This window comes from Aquarana catesbeiana, linkage group LG07, assembly GCF_042186555.1.
Source record: "Aquarana catesbeiana isolate 2022-GZ linkage group LG07, ASM4218655v1, whole genome shotgun sequence".
NCBI lineage: Eukaryota > Metazoa > Chordata > Amphibia > Anura > Ranidae > Aquarana > Aquarana catesbeiana.
The window spans coordinates 262,255,572-262,264,507 of NC_133330.1; positions in this window are offsets into that span (position 1 = coordinate 262,255,572).

Sequence of the window (8,936 nt, forward strand, 5' to 3'; positions counted from 1 at the left end):
ACAACCCATTCAAATAGAAAAGAAAGGCAAAACATTTTTGTATAGATATAAAAAAAAGAAAACCTTCTAAGTACCTTTTTTCCTTTTTTTTTAAGTGATCACATTCCCTCTGTTCACAGCTACATAAGAGCTGGGGGTGGAAAACAGCAGCACATTGAGCTTCCCAATGAAGGGCCATGCAGCAGGGGCATGTCAGGACAAGTCTAATCATTGGAGGAGAGCAGCCTGAGTTCCCAGCATATCTAGAGAACTGACCACGGTGTGATCTTCTGCTTAGTGTGGTCAGTTTTTAATATGAAGGCAGAGAGCCTGGCAGGAACACCAGGCACTTTACATAAAGGAAGCAATACAAAGAGAACAGAAGACTTTCTCATACAAGTTCATGGTACAACAGGCACATATCAGGAATATGAGGTGTTGGGGTAACAAACACTTTAAGTTTTTCACTTTCAGGTCATTACAGAAGAAAAGGGGGCACTCTTTACATTTGAGAGAAAAGAGATTTAACCTCCACATATAAAAAGGCTTCTTCACAGTAAGAGGTATGAAAATGTAGAATAGACTCCCTTAAGAACTAGTTATGACCAGCTCAGTAGATTGTTTTAAAACTTTGCTGGATACATTCTTAAATGCACAAAATATAACAGGATACTAACATTTATAAGGATTAACACCAGGAGTAGTTAATCCAGGGAAAATCCGATGGCCTGGAGCAAATTGGATCTTGCTTTATTGGGGTTTTATTCCCTTCCCCTGGACTAACTCAGGCTATAAGATGGTGTCCAACCCACAGCCCACGAGCCGCATATGGCTAAAAATGGCTACCAATGTGGTCCAACATGTGAGCAACTATTTTGAAGCATGCACAGGGCAAAATTAGAATCACAATGTCTGATGAGCACCTTGAGAATTCATTGAGAATTGCTACTACATCCATCTTACCAGATATTGAATTTGTTTATCGAGAACAGTGTCAAAATATCCCACTAGTTTTATGTTGCCCTCTTTTACTTTTATAATAAAAAAATATTAAAAAAAAGTCTTATTAATCAGATAGGCACATTATCTATATCAGTGATCACTGACATGTGATCTGCCTGGCTTTTTCTGCTCATCAACTATCCATATTGTTAGTGTATTTGGGCCCAAGACAATTCCTCTTCTTCCAATTTGACCAAGGAAGGTCAAAAGGTTGGACACCCCTGGTATATATGGAGGTTTTCTATTTGTTTATTTTTTTTTGTTTTTTTTTCTGTTGGTTGAACTAGATGTTAATCTGTATAATGGAGAGGATATTCAGCGCTGACAACAAACAGGACACAGATATAAATAAACTGCTAGCAAACACTAAAGGTAAATCCAAAACAAAACCTCAATTAAACATATGCATCTAGACAGTGCAGCACAATTTATTAGTGTCCATAAATGATCAGTTGGTGTGTGTTTATCTTAAACTAAATGGAAAGTGCAGGTGGCGCACACACACAGGAGACAAGGATCTCTGATCCAGTGACAGCCTTGGTATCCATGCAATTGCAGACACTTGGCTATTAAACGGTTGTCTAAGCTTTTCTTCCTACACCTGTGAGTTCCTGTGTTCCACTTGCATGTTCAAGACCCAGTATGAGCATCTACAGCATCTTAGCAGTATCCAAACTGTGTTCAGACCACCTGCTGTGTATAGAATCACCACAAACACCCGTGCCAGTCTAGTCCTGCTACACCCTGTCACGAACTCTAAGGAAAACTGGACAGGAGATGTAAGGGGAGCCTTCTTGTCAACCCAGCCTCTACCAGATAAAGGCGGTTCAAAGAGTTTGCTAAATATATGTGATGCCAATTTTCCCATTTCGAATCAGCAGGTATCTTTGTTCGAGATACGAAATTACTGATCTGGATGAGCGCTGGAACTGCCATCTGTGGACTGCTCTGTTAGGACTGCCTCACCTGCTAATTGATTCCTGCTATGTGACCTGTTTCAGGTCAAAACCTTGAGGTGAGAGGCCATCCATGTTTGGTGGAGGGGTCACTGACACCGGATCAGAGATCCTTGTCTTCTGTGTGTGTGTCACCTGCACTTTCCATTTAGTTTAAGATAAACACACACCAACTGATCATTTATGGACACTTATTAATTGCGCAGCACTGTCTAGATGCATAGGTTGAACTAGATGGACTTGTGTGTTTTTTCAACCTGACCAACTAAGTAACTAGCTATATATATAAAAAATACCTAAATGGGGTGTTAGGCAAAGCTGCCATGAAGACACTGGACATGAGATTTGGTGGTAATTTTGTTCTATGCTTCTGCAGTTGCGAAACACAGATCTATGGGCCAGCCCTGGTGATAGCAGCCACAAAGATTCTGCCAACTTTTCATAGCCAGTTGGCATGGTGAGATTAGCAGAGGAGGAAAACAGGTTCAGAAGCAGCACTAGAAAAGTGGTTAAAGGAAATATGCGGATGAAAAAAAAAGTGTCTCCTATGTGCCCTAGAGAGAGAGAAAGAAAAGGCAGCATTAGAAGTTGATAAAAATGTCTGATATGCACACCTGAAGGGGAGGAGGAGGGAAAGAGTTCTTGGGAGAAACAAAAAAAGAGATGGTTTGTCAGCCACCTCACTAACTGCTGTTGTTTTCACCACAGGCTGGGTGAAAAATGACTCATCTCCCAAAGCCTCTCCTGCAGAGGAACAAGGTGGTGTACAGGCCCAGGTTGTATTGCTGTCCTTGACCATGTATGCTTTACCAGGGCAGGGATAGATTTACACTATATAACAGCCACAAACACAACATCCAATCTATGACAGCCCAGATTCACACCCAATCTATGTCAGGTCATTTGCAAGGGAAGATTTGAGGAAAGGCAGAACAGCTTATGATCGTACACCTAATTTTTGCTATTGCCTGCCCTTCCCCCTTGCACTTCATGATGCACTGTGGATGGGCAGGTGGTCTTTTTTATGTTTCCTAGACTCTTCCTCTTCAATACCAGAACCACATCCCTCCTCCTCACCACCAGCACCCCAACCCTTCTCCTTCTCCTATGAAGGGATTAGCAGAAGAAGAGGAGGCATATGGGCATATTAGCAGTCCTTCAAAGAAAAGGAGGATGAGGAGGAAAGGGCGCATTAGCAGTCTTTAAAATAAAATGGCTGCTCTTCAACCTTGAGAAGGAAAGAAAGACTAAGTGCTCATTAGCAGCAGTTTAAAAGAAAGTGGTTGCTTTGAGCCCTGCAGGAGGAGGTAGAGGGAAATGTTGCATTAGCAGCTCTCTAAAAAAAAGTGGCTTCTGCATGCCCTTCAGGAGGAGGAGAAGGAAAACGGTGCATAAGCAGCACTCTAAAAGAAAGTGGCTGCTACGAGGAATGAAGAGGAGATGCCTTTTGCTGTATAATTATCTAACTGAAGTGCTGTTCCCACCAAGCTCTGTGGTGCAGAGTCATGTTGTTTCCTCATGCATGTAGTAACCAAATAGCTTTTATTTTTACCATGGCTGATATGCTGCAGGCAGAAGTTGCATAACACATGCCATAAGCAGCTAATACATTAAAGAAGGCTCACATTTCAGATTTCTTTTTGCTGCCTGCTCACTGTCCTGACACTGGACAATTTATTCCAAATACATAACTAAAGTCTATTTTTGGATATTTTGGGATTAATTATATAAAAGGGTTCAGGAAAAGGAGGGCTTTGGTTTTGAAGTGTCTTTGTGCACTGTTTTGACAGTTTGTTAATAGATCACATGATCACTGTAATAGCCTATGATTGTAAAACATGCAGCTATACATTCTTTCTTCTCAGGCTTGGAGAAAATTATACAATGTATTTGTTTCTTCAGAGGAGAAATAGAAACAAAAGACTGTGTGTGGAAAATAATAATAAAGATAAAATAGCTAGATTAGGACATGATCTGGGTTAGTGTCAGGGTTATATCAGGGTCAAGCAATATTTGAAAAAAAATGTTTGCATTGGTAAATGTCCCCCACCACAGTGCCCACCTCAAGGTGTGAATTAAAGTTCTCAATTTTTGAACTTCGTGATGGGTAGTTGAATGGCCTGTGAAATAAATGCAGGCTGATTTGCTCACAGAGGGTTTTACAAGTTTAAACATATTTTTAAATAATAACTAAAGGCAAAACTTTTTTTTTCCGGTTTTGATAGAGTGCAGATGGATTATAACGTCTGTCAGTTTTTATTGCTGTCTGTGCCCCCATTAGGGTGATTCAGCCTCCCTATTTGTCCTGTTTACCATCATCACTGAAAGTAAAAGAAAAGCTCAGATTTTGGGTTGTACCCAGAAAAGTAACAGGAGGGAAATCTTCCAATGGGGACACAAGATCTGAAGGCCTGGAAGTCCCCAAGACTCTAATTTTGCAGGGATTTCCTCTCACTTCCTGTTTGGCTATGGGACAGGAAGTGAAGGGAAATCTCTGCACTGGGACACAGGTGGTGAAAAAAAAAACCTGACAGGGTTTATAACCCTCTCTTGCTCTATCCAAAATGACAAAACATTCTACTTTAAGCTCCACCGATACAATCTCTTGGTGGGCTTGGGATCCACACAGACCCCAGAGTCTTTAAGAATATCATGCTTGGTTAGCTCTTCTCTCTCTTGAGATAAAATACTAAAATACTGCAAGATATGCTTCAACACCCTCTGGCACCATCACTTTTTGTAGAGCCAGCTACAAGGCTTTCCTCAGGTCAGATGGCGATGGAGCCATCTTGAAACCTTGCAACTTGCTTCACACAAATGAAACAGCAATAATGTCCCACAAAATTTTTTAGAAAGTCTCCCACCTTTTCAGGCTTTCACATGGTCCCTTTGTTTCTGAACAGCCTTCCTAATCTCTGACTCTATTACTGTCACACTGTACAGTATGTGTGATCTATCTATCTATCTATCTATCTATCTATCTATCTATCTATCTATCTATCTATCTATCTATCTATCTATCTATCTATCTATCTATCTATCTTTTTGTTTTTATCCTTTGATGCATCTCAGTGCTACTGATCTTCTGCAGCTACTTCCTCTCCATGTGCATGTACTCCAGAAATGGTCGCATGGCATTTCTCTGGGGGAATTTCCTGATTACATGTGATTAAAGTGATTGGGTTTACATTCTGTATATTTTTATATGTTTTTTCAGGTAAATAAAAAGTGGAGCTCTTTGGCCTGGAGCAACATGTATCTCTTCTTGCTGAATTTTGAACTTTGTTGAGTACTTGCTGGGACCACTATGGGATCCTGTCAGGATAGAAATGTTGGGGCCACCGTTTCTAGCTAGCTTTTGAAGGTAAAAGCCCTGAAAGTTGTCATAATCATCCCTTATTCTCTACCCAGTGGTAACTGAACTGGAACAAGTGTACTCTATTATTAATGGTTGCATTGTTTTCAAAGCAAAATACTTACCAAGTGGTGAACGATGAGGCTTTCTCCTCCAAAATCAAGTCAGCAGCAGCAGTTTCCAGATTTCAAAAGAGACAAGTTTCAGCTAAGTTTCTCCTGTAGCACCAAGACAAAGAAAGCTAGATTTCATTGCTCAGTTATTCCAATATATTTAGAACCAGTGCAGTATATCTAAATTGGTGGACCATTGGTCATACAGTAAGAAAAGGTAAACAAGAGCATTATGTGAATGGATATTACATAGCAAAGGGAGTATGGAAGAAGTATATTACAGTATATAAAAGCATGTGGGTATTTTTTTTTTTTTGAAGTATGCTATTTAAATAATTCTTTATATTAACATAGGTAAAACAGTTTTTAGATTAGTTGCAATTGTGGCATGGACTTGCATGTCTTTACTATAAAGGACATCTGTTTACTTTACCTCTAAACTAAGAATTTGATTGGTGATCAACTTGGATAAGAAAAAAACAGAGAAAACTAAAATGAGGAGGACATTGCTATGGCATTTAACTTATGTAAATATGAACACATTTGGTATGACATGTAGTCTTTATCTGTCTTCTGTACGTCGCTCACATGATAGTCCTCTTTAGCCTCCAAATTAGCTGTTTTGACTTTTAGTTTACATCTAGAGTTACAGTACAGATCCCTATACTATGTCGTTGGGATCTTTTCAACTAAAAAAAACTTGCCCACTTTCAGGAAATGTTGCATTTTATGTTGTCACATCTTATCAGCCCTCATCTAGCAGGACACAGGGTGTAGGGCAGGGGGAGAGTTCCGGACCCTGTATGTAAATGGATACCAAAGAAATAATAAAATCTGCAGCAGTCACATCTCATTAAAGCAAAGGATACTAAGCATTACTTTTTGGTGGTTGCAGAAAATTATGTATGATTCCAATATAACACATTAAACATCTCATAATGTAAATAACAATAGCAAAAATGTAGTTTTGCTTACTGATTATGTGTTCTACATTCTAATATACAGTATATACAGTTAATTGCTCCCTTGTCACCTCCTCCCATGCTTGCCTCCAGGATTTCTCCAGAGCTTCTCCCATCCTTTGGAACTCCCTACCCCAATCTGTCTAACTGTCGCCTAATCTATCCATCTTTAGACGATCCCGGAAAACTCTTCTCTTTAACTGCTTGCTGACCGCTGGCCGTCAATTGACGGCCAGGCGGCGCAGCTCTCGTGGCGGGCGGGCATCATATGACGTCCTCGCTTTCCCAGCCCACCAGGGGGCATGCGCGTGCCGCCGACGGCGATCGCGCACGCGCCGTGTCACTGGGCACCCGCGATGTCCGCCGGGCACCCGCGATTACCGGTAACACAGCAGGACCGTGGATCTGTGTGTGTAAACACACAGATCCACGGTCCAGTCAGAGGAGAGGAGACCGATGGTGTGTTACTAGTACAGAGGAACACCGATCAGTCTCCTCCCCTAGTGAGTCCCCACCCCCTACAGTTAGAATCACTCCCTAGCAAACACAGTTAACCCCTCGATCACCACCTAGTGTTAACCCCTTCCCTGCCTGTCACATTTATTCAGTAATCAATGCATTTTTATAGCATGGATCGCTGTATAAATGTGAATGGTCCCAAATATGTGTCAAAAGTGTCCGATATGTCCGCCGCAATATCGCAGTCACAATAAAAATCGCAGATCGCCGCCATTACTAGTAAAAAAATAAAAAAAAAATAAAAATGTTATAAATCTATCCCCTATTTTTTAGACGCTATAACTTTTGCGCAAACCAATCAATATACGCTTATTGCGATTTTTTTACCAAAAATATGTACAAGAATACATATCGGCCTAAACTGAGAAAAAATTTGTTTTAAAGAAAAAAAATTGGATATTTATTATAGCAAAAGGTAAAAGTTATTGTGTTTTTTTTTTAAACTTGTCACTCTTCTTTTGTTTATAGCGCAAAAAATAAAAACCACAGAGGTGATCAAATACCACTAAAAGAAAGCTCTATTTGTGGGGAAAAAATGATAACAATTTCATTTGGGTACAGTGTTGTATGACCGCGCAATTGTCATTCAAAATGTGACAGTGCTGAAAGCTGAAAAATGGCTTGGGCAGGAAGGGGGCGAAAATGCACTGTATTGAAGTGGTTAAAGAAGCCTATCCTGCTTCTAATTAATAATAGGATTTTTATAACAGCTTACCTGTAAAATCCTTTTCTTGGAGTACATCAAGGGACAAGAGCCATAGTAGTTACTATGTGGGTTTTATTGGCCACCTTTAGGTGATGGACACTGGCACTCCCTATATAACCCCTCCCATTACTGGGAGTACCTCAGTTTTTGTAGCAAAGCAATATACGTGTATCAAAAGAGGAGAGGGACCTCTGTGTCCCGTGATGTACTCCAAGAAAAGGATTTTACAGGTAAGCTGTTATAAAAATCCTATTTTCTTTATCGTACATCACGGGACACATAGCCAAAGTAGTTACTATGTGGGATGTCCCAGAGCAATGACATCTGAGGTGAGGGAGACACAAACAAAAGTAGGGCTCCATCAGACCTGAGGACCTATACTGCAGCCTGCAGCACACTGCGCCAAAAGGCGATATCCTCATGCCTTTTTACATCCACCTGATAGAATCTGGTAAATGTATGAACTGAAGACCAAGTTGCGGCCTTGCAGATTTGAGCCATGGAGGCTTGGTGATGTACTGCCCATGAAGCACTAACAGACCTGGTGGAGTGCGCTTTGATTTGAAAAGGTGGAATCTTCCTCTTCAAACCATAAGCTTAAACAATTACTTGCCAAATCCACTTAGAAATAGATTTCGATGCTGCTTGTCCCCTTTTAGGACCTTCAGGCAACACAAACAAAACATCAATTTTTCTAATCTGAGCAGTCGCCTTCAAGTAGACCTTGACTGCTCTCACCACATCAAGAGAATGTAGCGACATTTCTTCCATAGAACAGGGTTCTGGAAAAAACGAAGGTAGAACAATATCCTGGTTTAGATGAAAACCTGACACTACCTTCAGTAGAAAGTTAGGATGAGGACGCAATACTACCCTATCCTTGTGAATAATTAAATATGGCTCTTTACAAGAAAGAGCAGCCAACTCTGATACCCTTCTTGCAGAAGATATGGCTACCAGAAAAACTAGATCCCTTGTCAAAAGGACCAAGGGAATATGTTGTATTGGCTCAAAAGACTGTTTCTGTAATGTCGACAGAACTAAAGTCAAGTCCCAAGGGTTCAGGGGTGACCTAACCGATGGATTAAGCCGCGCTACCCCCTGTATAAAGCTACGGCCCAAAGAATGCGAAGCAAGTGGTCGTTGAAACAATACCGATAAGGCCGAGACCTGACCTTTGATAGTACTCAAGGCCAGCTTCATCTCTAACCCCATTTGCAGAAAGTCAAGGATTCTACCTATGACATACTTTATGGGATACCAACCTCTAGATTCACACCAGGAAACATATGCCTTCCAGACTCTATAATATATGACTCTGGAGGCCGGCTTCCTTGCACTAAT